Source organism: Lichenostomus cassidix, chromosome W (genome assembly GCF_008360975.1).
Source record: "Lichenostomus cassidix isolate B80296 chromosome W, HeHo_3.0, whole genome shotgun sequence".
Lineage (NCBI taxonomy): Eukaryota > Metazoa > Chordata > Aves > Passeriformes > Meliphagidae > Lichenostomus > Lichenostomus cassidix.
In genome coordinates, this window is record NC_139510.1 from 13,453,878 (window position 1) to 13,475,645 (window position 21,768).

The 21,768-nt window shown below is 48.1% G+C and overlaps 1 long non-coding RNA gene across 1 annotated transcript in view; it reads right to left on the reverse strand.

The window, feature by feature from the left end:
- LOC146425534 (uncharacterized) overlaps positions 1–19,061 on the reverse strand; it is a 179,374-nt gene extending 160,313 nt beyond the window's left edge. Inside the window, exon 1 of the long non-coding RNA XR_014846615.1 lies at positions 18,804–19,061. This is a non-coding gene — a long non-coding RNA (uncharacterized LOC146425534). The remainder of the gene's footprint in view (positions 1–18,803) is intronic.
- Positions 19,062–21,768: the final 2,707 nt, after the last annotated feature.

A 21,768-nucleotide genomic window follows, 5' to 3' on the forward strand; every position in this document is an offset into this window, starting at 1 on the left:
GCCGGCTCTGACACGGCCGCCGCGCAGGTCCCCCCGCCTCTGCCGCCGCGATGTGCGCAGCCTCAGAACCCCCCCCCTCCCCTGCGGAATGGCGCCGGGCTGCCCCTCCCCCATGGGCAGCCGGGATGTGCGGCGGGGGCTGGTAGGGTGGGGGTGGGGAGTGCTGCGGAGGACCGGGAGTCCCGGCTGCTCGCTTTGGCTGCGGGCCAGCCGCTTGCGGCTGCGGAGGTTCCGGCTCCGGATTTGCCGGTGGTTTCGGCCGGCGCGGGGGTTTCCGCGCGGGCGGCGGCCGGCTCGGGAGAGTCCGGCGTTTTGCCGAGCCCGCCCGGCGCGCCGGCGGCGCAGCCCCGGGCTGCGGTGGCCGCGGGTCCGGCCGGTCCCGTGGCATCGGGGTCGTGTGAGCAGGCGCCGGCTCAGCCGCCGGCTGCGGCCGGGGCCCGGCAGTCGGGGTCACTCCCCGGGGCGGTCGTGGGGCCGGAGGGGGAGCCGCCGGCGAGCGGTGCTTCCGCCGCGGGGGCTTTGATTGGCGTTCCCGCAGGTGCGGGGCCGACCCGGCTTCCCTGCGGCTCGGCGGACGTGGCGTCCGTGCCGGGCGCGATGGTTTTTCCTCCGCCTTCGTTTTTCCATGATTTGCTGGCCGAAGTGGCTGAGATTCGGCAGCGGATGGAGGTCTGTTTGTGCAGGCCCCACGGTCCGTGTGGGGCTGCCCAGGGAGTCCGTCCCCCGGGTTTCCGAGTGGGGTCTGGACTTCCTGGCGGCCCGACGGCCGGCTTGGTGCCGGCGGCAAGGGGCTGCTTTGGCCCCGGGCGGGTGCCGGTTCCCCTGTCGGGTTCTGTGGCAAGTGAGGCCCTGGCGCAGCGTGCTGGCGCTGTGCCGGCGGGCGTGGCCGGAGCGCCCGGCGGCGCGCCGGTGGCGCCGCCGTCTTCCTGCCCCTCCCCCGTCCCGGTCACCGCGCAGTTTCTTGGCGGGGACGCTGCCTCCGGCCGCTCGCCGTCCTTTGTGATGGGGAGTGCTGATTGCAAGCCCTGCTCCGACGACTCGGACGATGATGAGGAGAGTTTTCTTCCTCCTGGGCGGAGGCTCGCGCGGGCGACGAGAAAGAAAGGGCATTGGGCTCTGTCGAACCCCTGGAGACGCCGTAACGGCATGGGGGTTTTTCGCCCGCGTGACCCCCTGCAGTTCTGGGAATCGGTGAAGCAGGGTGCACTGGAGGCAGGGGACTGGGAACTTCTAGAGAAGATTGGATTGCCCAAACAGAAGGAGGGGTGCGAATCTGTTGTGGCAGGTTCGGATGGTGATGGCTTCCCTCAGGGGGACGCTCAGGCTTTTCCAGTGTATGTGCCTGGCCCAGATGCTATGGACACAAGGAACAGCCATTCCACCATCGCCTGGCGCATGACAAATGACCTGGCGACCAAGGTCGCGACATTCGGGGTGTCTTCTCCGGCAGTGATGCAAGTTCTTAGAATGATAAATAGTGATTTGCTTGCTCCATTTGATATTATGTATCTGGCTCAGGTGCTGTTTCACCCCGTACAATACAGTGCCTTTGAGGACACTGGAAAGCGCTGGTCGAGGATCAGCTGCGGAAAAATGTGTCTTTGCCTGCCGAGGACCCTAGGCGCATGGTTGGGGTTGATGTCCTCATGGGTAAGGGACCTTTCTCCAACCCCAACGTTCAAGCCGCCTGGGATCCTCGGATCCTGGAGCAAGCCCAACAGCTCGGTATGGGAGCCATTTTGAAAACAATTGAGATGGTTGCCCCACAAACACGGTATACACAGATACGGCAGGGGCAATCTGAACTTTACATGTCATTTCTTGAGAAGCTGGCAGCAGCCTTGGAAAAGCAGGTTGATGATCCATCCACGAGACAGATCTTGATGAAACACTTAGCAAGGGACAATGCCAATGACGAATGTAGAAGGATCATCAATGCCCTACCGGGGGATCCTTCTGTGCAGGACATGATGCGAGCTTGTGCCAGGGTGCAGTCCGAAAATCAGGGAAAAGTTGCCTTGGCTGCATTTTTGTCCTCAGATCAGGGACCCGCTGATCAGGATAAAAAACAGCCCAAATCTGGGAACAAACGGAAACGGGTCAAATCTAAACAGAAAGATAATTCCGGGAAGAAGGGAAATTCAGGGACCGAGACTCCTCAGTGCAAGAGGTGTGGTAGGCCTGGTCACACTTCAGACTACTGCAGGTCACAGTACCATGTAGATGGTCGCCCCCTGTCGGGAAACGTGATGAGGGGTGCAAAAAGGGGGATTTGCCCCCCATCACAACAGTTCCCCCAGAACAAGGTGATGGCCCAGGCTTACCCGGTCAATGTGGAGGAGGCACCAAAGGCTCAGCCCGAGTCAACGCCTACACCGCAGCAACAGTCGTCTTAGAATCTGACGATGCCCACAGGGTTCCCTTGGAGGTGGATGGTTCCCTGGATCAGGGAACCAGTGCACTGCTTATGGCAGGGCCTGAGGCCACTAGCCAAGGAATCCTGGTTCTTCCAGAGTTCATAGATTCTGGTTTCAAGGGCAAAATTCATGCTACGGTTTCCACTCCTGGTCCTCCTGTCACCATTCCTGCGCACACTTGTCTTGCTCACTTGTTGCCTTGTGAGTCTCCTGTTTCCAGGGTAGACCAGCAAGTTGGCGGAGGTGACGGCACTGGACTGCCAGGACTTCCGCAGGTCTACTGGGCTGCATCTATCTCCAATGAGTCGCCACAGATGACATGTACCCTCATCATGCCGAAAGCACGTTCACATCGAGTTCGAGTCCGAGGTTTGATCGATACAGGTGCTGATGCAACGATCCTTTCCGCCGCTGCGTGGCCTCCTACGTGGCCTTTGTGCCCCGTGGGACTGAATATCGCGGGGTTGGGGGGAACAACGCAGAGTCGATTGAGTAAGCGACCTGTGTTGGTGAAGGATCCAGAGGGACACACGGCCTCCATTCGGCCTTATGTCACTCCAGCTCCAGTGAACCTCTGGGGACGGGACGTGTTGGCAGCTTGGGGGGTGCGGATCACGACAAATTTTTGATAGGGGTCACTGTGTGCAAGGGCGCACCATATTCCACGCTGTCTTTACGATGGCTGACAAAAACACCAATATGGGAACCACAGTGGCCCTTGCCGAAAGATAAATTAGTCGCCCTTTGTCAGCTGGTTCAGGAGCAACTGAAACAGGGACACATAGAACCTTCTACCAGTCCCTGGAATACCCCAGTTTTTGTGATTAAGAAAAAATCGGGGAAATGGAGACTGTTGCAAGATCTCCGGAAAGTCAATGCAGTGATGGAAAGTATGGGGAGTTTACAGCCTGGCATGCCTTCACCCACGATGATTCCCACAGAGTGGGAAATCTTGATCGTTGATTTGAAGGATTGCTTTTTTACAATCCCTTTGCACCCCAATGACAGACCAAAGTTTGCCTTTACTGTGCCTGCAATTAACAATGCGGAGCCTGTAAAGCGGTTTCAATGGAAAGTGTTACCTCAGGGCATGAAAAATAGCCCAACTATCTGTCAATGGTATGTCGCGCAGGCCTTATCTGGAATTCGTGAGCAGTTTCCTGAGGCACTCTGCTACCATTATATGGATGATATCCTGGTGGCAGCAGCCACCCAGGATGAGTTGCGGAGGTTACAGCCTCGACTGCTCGATGCCTTGCATTCCTATGGGTTGCAAGTTGCTCCGGAAAAGGTTCAACAACAGCCTCCTTGGAAATATTTGGGAGTCAAAATTTTGGATCGAACCATACAGCATCAAGAGGTGCAGTTCTCAGACACTATTAAGACTCTGAATGATGCCCAAAAATTGCTAGGCATCATCAACTGGTTACGCCCATATTTGGGACTGACCAACGCACAACTTTCCCCACTTTTTAATATTTTAAAGGGGGGCTCTGACCTAAACTCACCTCGACAATTGACTCCCGAGGCGCGACGAGTGCTGAACGAAGTGCAGCAAGCTGTTTCCGCTCATCAGGTTTATCGAGTGGATCCCTCTACTGATATCACTGTTTTCATTACTGCTCCAGACCTCCAACCTACGGGTATCATTGGCCAGTGGAACAAACAATGGGATGATCCTTTGCACATCCTGGAATGGGTCTTTTTGCCCCATCAGCCAAAAAAGACAGCACCCACATTGTTCGAATTGATAGCCTGCCTGATAATTAAATGCCGATATCGGTGTTTACAATTGATGGCGGCTGATCCTGCAACGATTGTTGTCCCAGTACCACGGGACAATTTCAAATGGAGTCTTGCTAATAGCGCTCCTTTGCAAAGTGCACTGCAAAATTTCTCAGGGCAGATTGCTTATCATCTGCCCAGTCACAAATTGCTGCAGTTGGCAAATTCGGTCAATCTCATGTTGCGGCCAAAGAACAGCCGGGTGCCGGTCCATGGACCCACCGTCTTTACGGACGGTTCTGGGAGAACAGGAAAGGCCATTGTTACCTGGAAGGAAGGATCTGAGTGGCAGGTGCTGAAAGGCCACGAGACAGGCTCTGCTCAACTGGTTGAATTGAAGGCAGTTGCCATGGCTTTTCAGCGGTTCTCTCAGGTGCCTTTGAATTTGGTCACCGACTCTGCTTATGTAGCAGACATAACCAAACGTTTGGATTGCTCACTTCTAAAAGAAGTCAATAACGCGACTCTGTTTTCGCTATTGCGAACCCTGTGGAAGGCGATTCAGGCTTGAGTGCATCCATATTATATTCTGCACATTCGAAGCCACACCAATTTACCAGGCTTTTTAACAGAAGGCAATGCCAGGGCTGACATGTTAGCCAACCCTGCATGGGTGGCACCTCAGCCTGACAAAATTGCACAAGCCAAGGCATCGCACAATTTCTTTCATCAGAGTGCACATACCCTGCAGAAGCAGTTTCAATTGACGCCAACTGAGGCTCGTGACATTGTCAGTGCTTGTGCTGACTGCCACGGACTCGCTGCACCTCTGCCATCGGGGGTGAACCCCAGAGGTCTAAAGGCCTTGCAGCTGTGGCAGACGGATGTGACACACATTCCAGAATTTGGCCGAGTCAAGTATGTGCATGTGTCTATTGACACTTTCTCCTCAGCTATGTGGGCGACTGCCCATACTGGAGAAAAAAGTCGCGATGCCATTGCCCATTGGAAATTAGCCTTCTCAGTCCTGGGGGTGCCAGCCACTGTGAAAACCGACCATGGTCCTGCCTACGCCTCGCAGAAGACGCGGCAGTTTTTGCACCTATGGGGTGTAGACCATACGTTCGGTATTCCGCATTCTCCTACTGGCCAAGCCATTGTGGAACGCGCTCATGGTACTCTGAAGCGTGTCTTGGAAAGGCAAAAAGGGGGAATGCATGGGGAAACACCACAGAGTCGATTGGAGAAAGCTTTGTACACAATCAATCATCGTACGGTGCCACCAAACTCGAATAATCCTGTGATTTTGAACCACTTTCTTTCATTGCAGTCATCAGGCGAGTTGCGTTTGCCCCGGGCGAAGGTATGGGTACGGAACCTACTTACTAACACCTGGGAAGGCCCTCATGAGCTTATTGCTTGGGGTCGAGGGTATGCTTGCGTCTCCACAGATACTGGGGTACGATGGCTGCCTGCAAAATGCGTCCGCCCTGACCTGCGGCTCCCGAGACAGAACCAGCAACCTCAAAATAACAACCAGAATGCCGAACACCAACCGAGTGATCCTTCTGATGATGACCAAGAAGCCGGTCCATCCACAAGCAGAGACTGAAACTCATTCATGGAGTCAGAAAGCAAGGACTTTGAAAGCATGTTTTGTTGAATTACAGATTTATATGTAGATTTAGTTTTATATATACTTTATCTAGGGTATTGCATGGGGCCTCTTTGACCATCTTAATCAGCATCAGGTTCGGGTTCTGTTCGGTGGCTGGCCACCTCCGAACAGACCCCTTGAGTTTCAACCAGGCTCTGTTTGGTAACTGGCCATTACCAAACAGATCCTTCATGCTGATCCACTGGGGCTCACAAGCAATGCCTTCTGTTCTTAAACAAAAAGGGGGAGCTGTGGCTAGCACAGGTTTTTCCCATGAGAAATTTTCTTGTGTTTTATAAATAAAGATAAAGTTTGGATGTTATTGGAACAGTGTCCCAGAACTTGGACAGTGCAGGCCTGGCCAATCAGGCTTGGGGGAAGGCTTCTGACTGACCAATCTGGGTGACTTTTGAGAACTCTATATATGTGATGAAATCAAAACAATAAAGGTCATTCCTTCTTGCCACTGAGAACCGATGCATTCATTACTCTGCTAGCTGCTCAACAGCGACAGATTGAGAGAGGATTCTGATGTATATTCCATCACCAAATTGGAGTTGGTAAGATACATTGGTTCCTAAAGTGTATTATTTCTTTGCTAGTTGTAATAATAGGTACCTTTTTCAGTGCTGCATATTATCTACTAGTAGTTTTCATTTTGTTCATTTCATTTTTGTGTAGTATATGATTTGTTTAGCTCCTTACTCTCTTATTTCTTGTGTCTAACAAAAAATAATCCTTTTTATATTAGACTTAAATCGGCCATTATTAAAGAACTTGCAAATGAAACTGGGTCTAGGGGTGCTGGCTGCCCAAATAAGCTAACTGCCAGTTGTCAAGGGCCTAGGCAAAGGGGAGAAACTTATCAAACTCCTGTCTCCATTCGTAACACTTTGGCACTGTGAGCAGGATAATGGTAAACAATTTGAAAATTGAGAGTAAAGAGCTGACAAATTATTTAAGGAGGCACAATATTCATATTGAAATTGATAATCTGGGGCCCACAGATAACTGGTTTCAGTGGGGAAAAATAAAAGAGAAAATAGATGAAAAACAGGGATCACTGAAAGACACGAAAGGGAATAATTTGTCACACACTTGTCCTATTTTTAAACTCTGCTTGGGGATGGAGAGAACAAATGATAAAAGAAAATGAGAAATTGATTAATGAAATACAGAGATTAAAACTTGCATAACTATCCCTGCAATGCCAATATAACAAGGTAAAACAGTGACTAAAAGAATATAAGTACAACCAAAAAACATTGGAAGAAAAATTGGAATTAACAATATTACCTGTTGCGGTGGTTGAAACCACCTCAGGAGCTACCGTGCAGCCGAGAGGTCCTAAGACAGTAAAGACACAGAGGTGGGACAGCTCTGAAGTTTGAAGTTACCCCCTGAGTATCAGATGGCTTCTCCCTAGATTTTGTTAATACTCCTATGTTGGTTGGCCTTGACCTGGTCCTTCACTCCACCCCTCCCTCCTCCCCATTGGTGATCGTTTTATCCCCCCACCTTCTCCCTGCCCCTGTGCCCTCAGACTATCGGCCCTGTATCTCTATATCAATGGTCACTCAGGGTCATTCATCCTCTTTCGCTGTTGGACACCTTCGGGAATAAATCTTCAGAACTCCACGTGACTGGGCCCTCTGGTTCTTCGTCCCTGGTGATATACGAGCTTATCCAAAGCTTCTGGGTGAGTGTGTGTTTGTGCCTTCCACCGGCACGGGTGAGAGAAGGGTCTGCCTGCACAGTACCAAGCTGTACTGGCTGAAGTGATCTCTCAGGGCCATAGAGACACTTTCGGTAAATGCAGAGGCCTATTCCACTCCACCACGCCCCTCTGTGTTAAGTGGCACCTGAACAGGGACTTTTAAAACCCCTGAAAGTGTCTCAGAAGGCTATGTGCTATAGATGTCACTTTCTGAGCAGCTACTTCCTTCAGAACAACTCTTTTTATTAGTTTTATTAGGCCTGTTTGAAAGGGCAGCTGAGAAATCTCCACTTGTCTCTGACAGGAGAAATCGGCTGAAACCAGGGAACCATGCTGAAAGCTTTATTTGACCCTCGGAGCCTCAGAGCTGGTGAGTGGGGCTTTGCTTGCGTCACCCTTTTTTCTTTTTTTTTTTTTGTTTGTTTGTTTGTTTGTTTGTTTTATCCTTTCCTTTCGGTGCTGGGAAGAATTTATTTGGGGAAGATGGGCAGGAAGCTGGCTCGTCCCCAATTAGAGGTATATATCCTATTTAAAACCACCCTCAAATCAGAAAATTCCCGTTTTTCTAAGGGGAATTTAAAATGTTTTGTTCGTTCGTTTTTTTCCCAGATGTTTCTGTGGCGTCTGTTCAGTCTCTTGGGTTCTGGGATAAGGTTGGGGAGATGCTAACAATTCTCAGGCAGAGCGGAGATCAATCAGTTGCTAGGTTTTTCCCTTTGCTAGTTGTTATTTATAAGTCAGTTAAGAATTCCAAGACTGAATCAGTTCTGCCAAAGAGTTCGAACCCTTTTTGTGCTGTCTCCCCTATGTCTGTCCCCCTTCCCTGTGTCCCTTGCCCTGATGGACCTCAGGGGGGAGTGGGAACTGTAACGCCATGTGGCACAGAGGGGCTGCTGTCCCTCTGACTCTTCTCTCTCTCCCCTGTCCCCTGCTCGAACTGGGAGTAATCAACTCGGCTTGGGCATTTCCCTCATCCTCCTTCCGATACTCCAAGCCCTGGCTGTCCCAACCCCATGTGTCTTACAAGATGGCGTCGGTCAAGTGGTAGGACATGCCGTGCTGCCTTCTTCTTGCTCAAATTTTCCCAGGCTAGTGTCGGCCCCGCCCCCCACGGCATCGGGTGTCCCTGCGTCGGCCCCGACCCCCCCCCCAACTGGGAGTTCCCTCCAGGGCACGGGCCCCTCCCTCATTAACGCCCCCCTCACAGGCTGTCCCGCCCACATCAGTCTTCACTTCCCTGGTTCCCACGTCATCAGAGCCAGAAGTTGGAGGGGCGCCAACTGGTGGGGGAACCACTCACATCGCGTTCGGTCCCGAGATACCCCCCCTCCTCGGAAGAGGAGGACAGTGATCTTTCAGATGAGGAAGATCACTGGGTCAAGTTACACAGGCAGGCTGCAGAGGGTGGAGACTGGGAACTGGAAGGCAAGATTACTGTTACAGCCTCACCTGTCTACTACAACAGGGTGGGGGGGAATCCCCACTGGGAAGCCATCCCATATACACAGATAAAAGAAATGTGTAAAGCAGGAAAGGATTTCGGTCAGGAATCGCCTTATTTTAAAAACCTGATTCAAGCTACCTTTGCAGCAAATGTGCTATCCCACACGATTTAAAAAACATTATGTTGTGTCTTCTGTCTCCAACCAAATACATGCTTTGGGACAGGATTTGGAAAAAGCTATTAGGGGACCTCCTGCAGGTATGTCAGAGGGACCCCAACAAGGCTCACTTAACACTCGACAATCTTTGTGGTGAAGGGAATTTTGGAAAACCCCAAGATCAGGCATGGCAATTACCTGAACTGATCCTGGAAGATATTAAAAGGATAGCTGAGAGAGCTTTGCTCTTAACTCCCAATGACTCCACCGCCTCTCTAAATTTCTCCACCATAAAACAGGCAGTCAATGAGTCCTTTATAAAGTTCTTCAACAGACTAAAAGAGTCAGTTGAAAAGCAGGTTGAGAATTTAGAAGCCCAGAAGGCTTTGCTGTGTGTATTAGCCATGGCAAATGAAAATGAGAATTAAAAAGAAATCCTTTAAGCCCTCCCTCTAGATCCAGCTCCTACCCTCGACCACATGGTTGAAGCCTGTACCAAATTGACATCTCCTGAGGCGACTATAGCCCAGGCAGCTTCATAGTGGGTGATGGAAGCATTGGCAGTGTCAAATAAAATACAGAAAGAGAAGTCTAGATGTTTTAATTATGGGAGTTTAAAGCACCTGGTTAAAAACTGCCCTGAACCAAGAGATACTAACAAAGATACTGACAAAAATACCGAACCTGTCCCCCCAGACTCTCTCACATGCAAACATCACCATCAGAAGCATCAAGGAAACGGACAGTGAAGTGTGGCGTGGCCCCGCGCAATGACAGCAAATCAAAGGCTGTCTCTCCCTGCCCTGCGACCCATGCCACGGACAGTGACTCCTCACCGCAATGGGAAGCAGGCAAAAGACTCCGTCTCATGAGTACTGATACACACCATTTCCACAACAGGACTCAACAACACATACATGTAGATTTTGAAAAACTTTTTGACAAGACAGTAGATGTTTTGGTGGCCAGAGACACCAGGCACGGTCCTCCTGAACTCTCCATTTTACCTGAGGTGCACAGAGTAGACCCCAGTGGATGGGTACAAATTTCTGCCTCCTGTAACAACACCCCCTGGTTTCTTCAAAAAGGTCAGGTGGTAGCACAGGCTATCATCCTACCTGAAGACCACCCCAGGTGCCACAGAACACCTTCCATATGGTGGGCAGAGGTTGTGGGCACAGACCAGCCAATGATGCATTGTAAACTGCGCAACGGGAAATCCACTTTACCTGACGGGGATGGTGGACACAGGGGCTGATGTAACCATCATTTCCCAAGCAGAATGGCCCCAGGAGTGGAAAATCAAACCAGCAGGCGGGAGAATCATGGGCATAGGAGGATCAGCGACTTCCATGAGGAGTGCAAATAACATCATTATAGAAGGTCCTGAGGGTAATACAGCCACCATCTGGCCATTTGTAATTGGCTCAGGTTTTACCCTCTGGGGCATAGACCTGCTTACCCAATGGGGAACTCAGCTAGTAATCCCATCTCCATCTCAGGATTTCTAGTTGAGGCCACTGGGGGGTGCTCCACCCCCCCTTACCTGGAAAACAAACGACCCAGTATGGGTGGCCCAGTGGCCCCTCATCAAGGAGAAGCTAAACACTCTAGAGTCCCTAGTAGAGGAACAGTTTGCCAAGGGTCACACTGTACCAACTAATAGCCCTTGGAACTCCCCTGTCTTTGTCATCCGGAAACCTGGAAGAGACAAGTGGAGGCTCCTCCAAGACCTCAGGAAAATCAATGAAGTCATTGAGGATATGGGTCCCCTGCAGCCCGGCCTGCCCTCGCCCTCAATGCTGCCCCGGCAGTGGAAGCTTGCCATCATAGACATTAAAGACTGCTTCTTCACAATTCCCCTACCCCTGGTTTACCTTTTCCCTGCCATCCCTGAACCAGCAGGCCCCCCAGCGCAGGTACCACTGGCGTGTGCTAACCCAGGGTATGAAAAATTCTCTAATCATCTGCCAGTGGTATGTGGCCTGCTGACATCGCGACGAGAGGGAACTCACGGCAGTCTCAATATGAGATATAGAGTAAGCTCCATTTTATTTCACCAAACGAGAAACTTATATACTGTTACAGAAGCTACTAATTATAGCTACACACACACCTGCAGTCTGTTCTCACACATTCAGGGATCCTCCTGTTAACTCCCTTTTTCTTTCTCATAACACTTCTGACTCCCTATTCTTTCCCATGACATTCTTCCCACAGAACATTCTCAGGTAAACAAGCCACTGTAGCTTGTTAGGATTTTACTGAGGCCTGAGTATGCTGAGGCCCTGCTTAGATGTATTCAGTTAGCATAAGTTTTGCTGGAAAACTGCGTTTTCCAACAGTTCCCCCATTTCGCTTGTGAGAACAGACGTTGTCTGTTATCAGATTAATTTGCTTTGCTATAAGTAATTCTTATTATTAGAATTGTTATAAGTTTGCCTAAGGAAATTTCACTAGTTATTTAGATATGTTGCCATGGTCTAGGAACTGTCATTGCTGAAAACATTCACTTCACAGGTAAAGCTTGGAGAACCTTTTCCGGACAAGGACTCCAAGTTTACTTGGAAGAAGGTTTAGCTTTTATGAACTCAATTTGGCAAGTCAAAATTATTTGATCACATTTTGGTGCAGAACACTTGGGACTCATGGCATGTTTCCCAGCCAGTTAGAACCAAAGCTTGGCCAGAGCTTAGGTGCTAAGTGGAAGGGTTTTCTTAGAACATCTTATAAACAAGCTTTGATTAATATCAATAAGGAGAGTATCTTAACATGTTACTATTTTTGTAGATAACTATATAAGGTAAGATGAATATTTGAAAACAGTAGATATTATTATTTGACTTTAACTAAGGAAGGTGAAACTGCAAAGCTTTTTGTGAGCAATAATATAAACTAACAAATTTAAAGCTTAAAATTAATATCCCTGCAAATGAATAAAACTTGATCTTAATAAATTTGATTTAAAACTAACAAATAGGACTTAACTATAATGGAATTTAAAATTGATATCACTTTAACAACTTAACTCTAACAAAATTTAAAACTTAGCAGAATTTAAAATTAGCATCACTTAATATTACTTAACAGAATTTTAACTTTAACAGAATTTACAACTTAATAGAATTTAAATTCACTATTACTTAACTTTAACAGAATCTATGCTTAACCAAAAGTACTTAACAGGTAGTTTAAACTATTCAGTATAACTTCACCCACAGGTTTTCATTCACACATTAAAACTCTCAAGAAATCAAAATCACACTCTCATCAGTCACAGGCTTCATCTACACATTAAAGCACTCAACACACTCTCAGTAGGCCTACAATATTCACACATACACACAAACTCTATTTTAAGTAATGCTTTAGCAAAATTCAACTTTCGTTCAAGGCTTTAGTATTCAAGGTGTTATTTTTATCAGGATAATATCTTGTTACAATGCTTCTTTATTAGTAAAACACTGGAAATAGGTTTTGGCCTCGGTGTCAGTGCAGCCAGGCTGAAGGAAGAGCCAATCTGCTCCATCTGCTTGGACATTTTCAGGGAGTTTCAGTTGCTAAGCTGCAGCAGGTGGTGAAGGTTTGCCAGGACAAGTGCTTACAGAAAAAGCCAAGCTCAGAGACATTTCCCTGAAACTCTGGAAAAGCTGAAAAGTCCCAAAGTTACACTGGATCAGCCATAGCAAGGCTGTGCTTCTGGTTAACATGGGGCAATGGGTGTTTCACCCTGCAAAGCGAATAATTAGAGGTTTTGGAGAGAATAGCTGGAGAACGTGTTCAAGGATCTGTTTCTGAAGCTAGAGAGCGCGGCGGGATCGCTGCCGCCATGGGGAACAACATGGACGTGATTCCTGAGCGGGAGATGAAGGACCTCTAGTTCAGAGCACTGAAGAAGATTCGCATCTTTGAAACTCTTAAAAGTTCTCCATGACTACAAAAGAAACAACTCCATTCTGTATCAGACTGCTGTTTCTGCTGGCAACGCTGTTGGTTAGTTCTGGTTCGCTGCTGAAACTGTCAATCATTTCCTCATCCTTGGGGAGGAGTAGAGTTTAGAGTCTCATCATAGACATCACTGTTGTGGCAGTGAACGAGGCGTGGATGGCTCGCGGCTCCGCCCACCGGGGCACCCTCTGGGACCTCTGCTCTCACCGTCATTTGACCGGAAACCACGGTTGGAGCAACCTCCGCCACAGGTCTATCTGTGTGGCGCGCAGGCGGCGCGCAGTGAGGGGTAGGGGCCGCCGCTGCTACTCGGTCACTGGTCACTTTCTGTTTGTTCTTTTTGTTTTTACAAGCTTCTGTGCTGTGAGTATCTCTGTTGCAGCGGGAACACCAAACTTTTCCGTTACAGTTCTTTCGTATGTGTCTTTCACTCCCACATCGATAACATTGGGATGATTTCTGGTTACTCTGTTTCTTTACCCGCGATATTTGAGCTTTTTCTAACATTGTATTCAGTTGTTCTAGCAAAAGTTCAACAGTGACTCTCTCAAACAAAGCAGCTAAGATGTTTTTCGTTGTAAAGTTGCAATCGAGTAACTTTGTATTCTCGGCTCCCAGCAGCGGCGCTGGCAGCGAGGGAGAGCTACGATTCCCCCTCCCCCCTGGCGGGGGGGGCTTCCCTGGCTGCGCCGTGGCCGAAGTTCCCCGCATATGAAAAGCAGTACAGTAACTCACAGGTTTCTCTCTGCTGCATGCGGCTGCCATCTCCTGCGCCGTCAGACACACAAGGTTTTGCTCCGTGGCATGTTTCTGTAAGCAGGCTACGACTGTACTCCATGGTTTACCAAGCTTTCTTGCAATTTTATCACAGTCCAAAAGTAAAGTAGCTCCATAATTCAACCACTCTCCCACACTGAATACTGTAATAGGATTTGTAAAAAATCCATAAGCTTGTCCTACCACCATCAGGCCCATTAAGTGTGATAGGCTACTTTTACTGAGTCCGTGCTTTTCTAAAAAGCATAACAATAAAAATTGGGCTACCTCTGTTTCCATTATGGTCCAGCTGGTTTTCAGGGTCCTGGTCGCCGCCGTCCACATTCTGCTGGAGCTCGCGGTCGCCACAGTATGTGCAGTTCACCGAAGTGTAGCCCCCACGGTAGGCAGGTCCTATTTGGCCTGTGCCTGCTGGATCTCCCCCGATTCGGGCGAAGATCTTGACACACCGTCGCTGCACAGCTCCGGCGCCTCTCCGTTCCCGCCGCTCTCAGAAGCAGGGTCGTAAAACTCTGCTGTTGGTGTCCGTAGTCGTCGGTTCTAAATCCTGCTAACTCCGTATCACGTCGGGCTCACCATTTGACATCGCGACGAGAGGGAACTCACGGCAGTCTCAATATGAGATATAGAGTAAGCTCCATTTTATTTCACCAAACGAGAAACTTATATACTGTTACAGAAGTTACTATTCATAGCTACACACACACCTGCAGTCTGTTCTCACACATTCAGGGATCTTCCCGGTGACTCCCTTTTTCTTTCTCATAACACTTCTGACTCCCTATTCTTTCCCATGACATTCTTCCCACAGAACATTCTCAGGTAAACAAGCCACTGTAGCTTGTTAGGATTTTACTGAGGCCTGAGTATGCTGAGGCCCTGCTCAGGTATATTCAGTTAGCATAAGTTTTGCTGGAAAACTGCGTTTTCCAACAGCCTGCATCCTGTCCCCTGTCCGCAAAGAGTTCGCGCATTCTATCATTCTCCACAACGTGGACGATGTGTTAATCTGTGCACCAGACGATAAGTATCTGAACTTGACTCTAGAAAAAACTATTCAAGCTATTTGAAAGGCAGGGTTCGAGATACAGCAGGACAAGATTCAGTGCACCTGCCCGTTGACTTATCTGGGATTCTGCATCAGCGAACGGACCGTTATACCCCAGAAGCTCACCATCAAGGACAACCCTAGGACCCTGCAGTGTGGGAATCGATGGCAGGTCTGTCTAGGTCTGTCTCAGGCTCACAAACACAGACCGTGTTACAGACAACCTCAGACCCGTGAGAACCTTACCATGAACAGAAGTAAGAAGTAAAAATAAAGAGTGGACAACAACCTGTGCCTGTGAGAACCTGAGCGTGGACAGAAGCAAGAAGCAAAACAATGTCTGGACAACAGCTCGTCAACAAGACAGAAAAATATGAAGGAATTTTTTACCTGCAATAGGGAGGCTGTTTTTCACAGAAGTTGTGTGCTAGGAATAACTGGCCGATGGTGTTGTATGATGGGTTTGAGAAGCCAGTGACTGTGTGGCATGAATGTTAGAAAAAAGTATAAAAAAATACTTTGCAGCAATAATGCTCGGCCTATCTTTCACCTTCCTTCCTGGCTTGGAGTCATGTTTTTGTGTCCCTTGTCCATCTCTACTGCAACACTCCAGAACTTGCACCAGCTGTGTGGTTCTAAAAACTGGGTTCGTCCTCTGCTGAGAGTTACGATGGAAGACCGTTTAACCGCCTGAAAGGCTGCGAGGACCTGGACTCACTCTGAGTCATCACAGAGGAGGCCCGGGAGTCCATCACTAAGGTACAGCTTGCCGTGTCTTCTTGCCAAGCCCATCGGACAAGTCCTGAGTTGCCCTTTAATTTCATCATTCTGGGTAAGTCACCCACATTACATTGATTTAGGGGGGGCTAGAATTTATTAATTTAAGAAAACTAGAAACTGGATAATAATAATAATTTTTGAACTGATTTAGAAGGCCAGAGATTGGACAATGATTTACTAAGATTTGCTTGCTGAAGACAATGTATTATTTGCTTAATGATTTTGTGCCTACCTAGTATCAGGGAGGATATAGAGAAGAGAGCCAAATAATTGAGAAAAACTACTGAGTGTGACTGAACATCCTGCTCTTGGACCCCAGAACTGGTACAAGTTAGTTCTAAGGCTTGGATTTGGACCAAGAACCAAGGGAGCGTGCGCAAGGGAACAGGGTGAAGAGTTCATTGTGAGGAAGACTACTAACTTCATCTTCGGGACCCTCGCCCACAATTAATCTGCTACACTGCGCTTGCGTCAGCGCATTTAAATGAACTTTGAACTCATTATAATACGAAGTGGGGATAGGTAATGAATATGTATAGGAGCATTGTGTAACTTTATGCATATGTAACCTGTAACCTAATATAAACCTAGTGAAGTGGTGTTGACAGTGTGCATGCCTTTGGAGGGGCTACCCCCCATGCACCCCAGCTGGAATAAACACATACCTACTTCATAACTTTCTGAGTTGTGGAGTCAATCCGCGCCTCAACATGGGCTGATTTTTCAATGGGACACAGCGCAAAAAGACCCACTTCTTATAATAGAGTGGATCTTCTTATCTCATCAGCAGTTCAAAACCATAACCACACCACAAGAACAGATAGCCCAACTAATTATGAAAGTCAGAGCACACCTCCGTACCCTTGCAGGGTGTGATTTCACCTGCATCTATTTGCCATTGGCCAATAATACCCTAGAACATGTACTCAAAAAAATGAACACCTTCAGTTTGCTCTGGATAGTTATCCAGGCAAGGTTTCAATTCACCATCCAAAACATAAATTGTTCAATTCGGCTTTTTATTTGGCCCCAAAAGAACTTCAAAGTTGGACCCCTCTCAAAGCTCTATTTTTATAGACATCTCAGGGCGATCCCACAAGTCAGTCATGACTTGGAAGGATCCCAGGATGCAGATGTGGGAGTCTGATGTCCAGGTGGTGGAGGGTTCCCCACAAATTGCAGAGTTAGCAGCCGTTGTTAGAGCTTCGAGCGGTTCGAGGAACCTAGTAATGTAGCAACTGACCATATTAAGAGAGGTTCATGTGAGAATTTTATAGACATTGCACAGCAGTGGTCTATAGACTAAGGGAATTATATCTGTGTACTGTATCAAAGGATGGGAAGGAGGGTGGCAGTTAATAAGGCCATCTTTGTTGGTGCAGCAGGGAAAAGCTTCTGGCCACCTGGAAAAGGTATCTGGAGACACTTTCTCATAAACAAAGTTTAGTTAGTATCTGAAGGGGGGGTTTCAGAAAAGGGTTGAACCAGGGAGGAATGACCTCATCACCTACATCTCGAATTGGGGATTCTTGTCAGCTATGCTAATTTACTAAACATATAAAATTGTGCCCGCTTTATGTTACGATGTGCATCTTTGGAGCATTTTCAGTGTGTATTCCAGTGTGTTGTGCACCATAAGGATCCCGTTATGATCTGGTTTAAATACAGAAGAGCAAAGAAAGCTAAGCCTCTGTGAATAAAACGGATCAAACCCAGAAAGGTTTGAAATATACCCAAAAAACATGATTAAAACCAAACAAGGTTAGATGTTGGTGCCAAAAAAATTGATATGTTTTATTTAATGGTAAAGAGGCAAAGAGAAAGAAAGAAAGAAAAAAGAAAGAAATAGAAAAAGAAGTGTGTGTAGGGGATGGGGGGACAGGGAGAGAGCGACAGGGGTTAGGTAGAAACATATCACCCTTCCAGGTGTCCCAATGACATCTCGTTGCTCCCCTCCATCTGGTCGTCCGGGTAGTGAGGGTCCCCCGCCATCACTGCACCATGCCACGCCACGCCTCACCACACCATGCCACGCCATGCCTCGCCATGCCTCATCACACCCTGCCATGCCACGCCACACCACGCTGAAAAGTATAGAATCCAGTGGATTAATATATGTTTGGGCCAGGTGGTAACGTCCATGTGTCTCCTGAGGGGGCTAGGTTTGACACTGTCCCGTTGTCGGGGTTTGACCCTGACTAAATGCCAGGCACCCCTGCTCTCTCCTGCCATAAATGAGCAGGAGAGGGGAAAGAAAAAACTTAAACATACACTAAATTAATGAGTTAAATGAGATAGGACACTGAAGGTAGGACGCACAGAACAGAAAAAGGGCAGACAGGCTCCAAAACTTAAAGTTGTAAAGTAATTTAAATACCTAACAGAGTCAGAGGATAAATGAGAGGTAAAAATAAACTTTTCATACACCATTTGTTCACTCACCCCCCTCCCTCTTACGAACTCATTTTCTATTCATCGCCCTCCCTCCTTCCAACCAACAAACTTGGGTAGGGGGGCAGGGTGTGGGGTATTTTCTTTAGTCCATAGAGCAGGTCCATAAATCCATTCATTACCACAATTCTTCTACTACAAATACTCTTTATCGCTACTATCATCCACTCCCTCTTAAGAAGCAGTTTCTCTGCTCACCCCCCATTCCCTCTTTCCAATCCAACAACACAGACAGGGGGCAGGGTAAGGGTTTTTTTCTCTGGTCAGTCAATGAGGGAGAAGGGTCCTCTACTTAGCCATGGGGTCCCTCCCACAAAAGACAGTCCTCTGCGAACTTCTTTGGCATGGGTCCAATCTCACGAGCAACATCCCACCCAAATTCTGCGGCAACGTGAGTCCTCTTGTCCACAAGGTGCAGACTCTCTCAAGCCGAGGCCAGGCTGCTTCCATCCCAGGAGCAAGGCCTTTCTCTCCCTTGCATGGCCTTTGCAGCTTTAACTCTTTATATGAGACTCCCACTGGATTGCACAGCTTCTTCCAGGCATCCACCTGCTCTTCTGGCATAGGCTGTGGGTGGATTTCTGCATCCCTGTGGACTCCATGGGCTGCAGGGGGACCACTTGCTCCCCCATGGTCTTCATCCCAGCTAGCAGAGAGTTTTCAGCTCTGGCGCCTGGAGCACCTCCTCCCCCACCTTCTCCACTGACCTTGGTGTCTCCATGCTGTTCTCCCTTCACATATTTTTACCTCCACCTCCTCCTCCTCCAACTACAAAGAAGTGTGTGCCTACCTTGTTTTGATTTTTTCTTAAATATGTTTTCACAGAGGTGTAACTAGCACCTCTAATTGGCCCACACTTGGCCAGTAGCATGTCCATCACTTTCAGAGCCATCAGAAATTGGCTCTGCTGGACTTGATGAAAAAACTTCCAGAACTTTCACTCAGGACGCACAGGAGCCCTCTTTGTGCCACTCCCCACCCCTCAGACACTTCCTCAGGCCTACCACAACAGCTTTTGAAGGGTTTAACTTTCTCTTAAATGTTAAAGATACTTTGCTGATGTTTTGGGCCAATCAAAACCCCCACACCCTAGCAACACTGTGGATCTTTTACATCATCTCTGGTGTAGGGTCTGGGGACCCCTTGGGGAGAACCTTTGTTGGGCCATGACACCCCCTTCTGCTGTGGATAAGCTTTTCTCCAGGTGAAGGGGCCCCTTCAGCTGGGCTCCTATGCACAACAGAGGATGGGCTTTCACTGCCTCTGACCAGAGGCTTTCTCATTACACACCCAAAACCTCTCTCCTCTCCACCTTTTGGTGTGGATGTTCTGTGTGATCCTGGCAGCTGATAGCCCTGGGGCTATGGTCTCCACCCTGAAGGTACTAAGCCTGATGCCCCTGTGAATCTATTCTTCTCTCCCAGCCCAGACTTGAGTCACTATCTTATCTTCATCAACGGGCAGTCCAGGGCCTCCTCAGTCAGAAGGCCTATTCATGGTTTTGATGGTTTTCTCTGCATCTTTTGTACAGTTTTGCTATAATTGGCAAAAGTCCTTCATGAAGATGTTTAAGGCATAAACGAAAATATTTCAGTCTCCGACAGATCCTTATAAAGGTAACCTCATTTTATCACCTGACTGTGTCTGGTTCATGATTTTAGGACCAGGGAAAAAGGCATCACTTTGAGGAGTACCTGGGTGACTTCCCTAGCCTTGTTGGTGTGGCAGGGGAAAGTTTCTGTCCACCTGGAAAAGGTATCTACCAACACTAGGAGATACCTGTATCCTTGGTGTGGTAGCTCAGAAAAATCAATATACCTGTAATCTCCAGGAGTGTTTCCTCTTTAGTGTGTCAGGGTTTGATGCTGACTAAATGCCAAGGACTCTTGCTCTCTCTTGCCACAGATGTGCAGGAGAGGAGAAAGAAAAAACTGTTAAATACACACCGGATTAATGAGTTGAGTGAGATAGGACACTGGTGGCAGGACGCACAGAAAAAGGGCGTACAGGCTCCAAACTTAAAGTTGCAAAGTGATTTAATTACCTAACAGAATCGGAGGATAAATGAGAGGTAAAAATAAGCTTTTCAGACACCATTTGTTCACTCACCCTGTTGCAAAACCATGAATAAAAACTTTAGTAGTAGTCATGCTAAGGCTTGGAGAGATCAGTAGGCCTGAGTGTAAACACTGTTGTGTAGCGAAGTTGCCAGTAGCGATCAAAAGGATCAATAGAGCATACTGATGAGGGTAGAAAGACTTGTCTAAGGAATGTAGCTATAGAACAGTTTGTTTATTTAAGTAATCTGCTAAATGGAGTGTGTGACTTATCTAATAGGGTGTAGTAGATTAATGATGATAAAGAATGTTCAGTTAACGAAAAACAAAGTCACAATGTAATCATAAATCAGGTAGATGTGTCTAGAAATCAAATTCGTTGAGATGAAGCAATTTAGAAAGAAAACATATATATACTCAGTGATTTTGTAGCAGGTTGGGGCTCTGACTTTGGACATTAGTCCTCAGGTCCCCAGGGCCCTCAATAAAGCACCGCATAAAATAACTTCGGTTGTTTTGTGTTTCCTCGGTTCGGGCAACAACCCCTCTCCCTCTTAAGACACTATTTTTCTACTCACCCCCCTCCCTCATTCTAACCAACAGCTTGGGTAGGAGGAAGGGTATAGGGTATTTTCTTAGTCCATAAATCTATTAATCATTACAATTCTTCTACTACAAACACTGTTTCTCTGCTTACCCCTCTCTCTCTTAAGAGAGTTTTTCTGCTCACCCCTCTCCCTCTTAAGACATTGTTTCACTGCTCACCCCCCTCCCTCTTTCCAACCAACAGCACGGGCAGGGGGCAGGGTAAGGGGTTTTTTGCTGGTCAGCCCATCAAGGAGAGAGGTCCTCTACTTAGCCACAGGGTCCCTCCCACAAGAGACAGTCTTCTGCGAACTTCTTTGGCATGAGTCCAATTCCACGAGCAACATCCCACCCAAATTCTGCTGCGACGTGAGTCCTCTTGTCCATAAGGTGCAGACTCTCCCGAGCCAAGGCCGGGCTGCTTCCATCCCAGGAGCAAGGCCTTTCTCTCCCTTGCAAGGCCTTTGCAGTTTTAACTCTTTATACGAGACTCCCACTGGATTGCACAGCTTCTTCCAGGCCAGGCATCCACCTGCTCTTCTGGCATGGGCACCTCCCCACGGGGTGTGGGTAGATTTCCGCATCCCTGTGGACTCCATGGGCTGCAGGGGGACCACCTGCTTTCCCCATAGTCTTCACCATGGCTGGCAGAGGATTTTCAGCTCCAGTGCTTGGAGCACCTCCTCCCCCACCTTCTCTACTGACCTTGGTGTTTCCATGTTGTTCTCTCTTCACATATTTTAACCTCCTCCTCCTCTTTTAGCTAAAAAAGAGTGATTACTTTGTTTTGATTTTTTCTTAAATATGTTTTTTAAGAGTGTCCTAGGTTGCAATATAGATGTAGTTAAATATTCTATTACCACCAGCTGTGGGCCATTAGCTGTTATCACCTGCTAAAGACCCACTCTGGATGACAGGCAATGGGCCATCTGTTAGCTATTATCAGCTGCTAATGACCCACCCCGCATGACAGGCAATGGGCCATCAGGGACCCACCGTGTGACT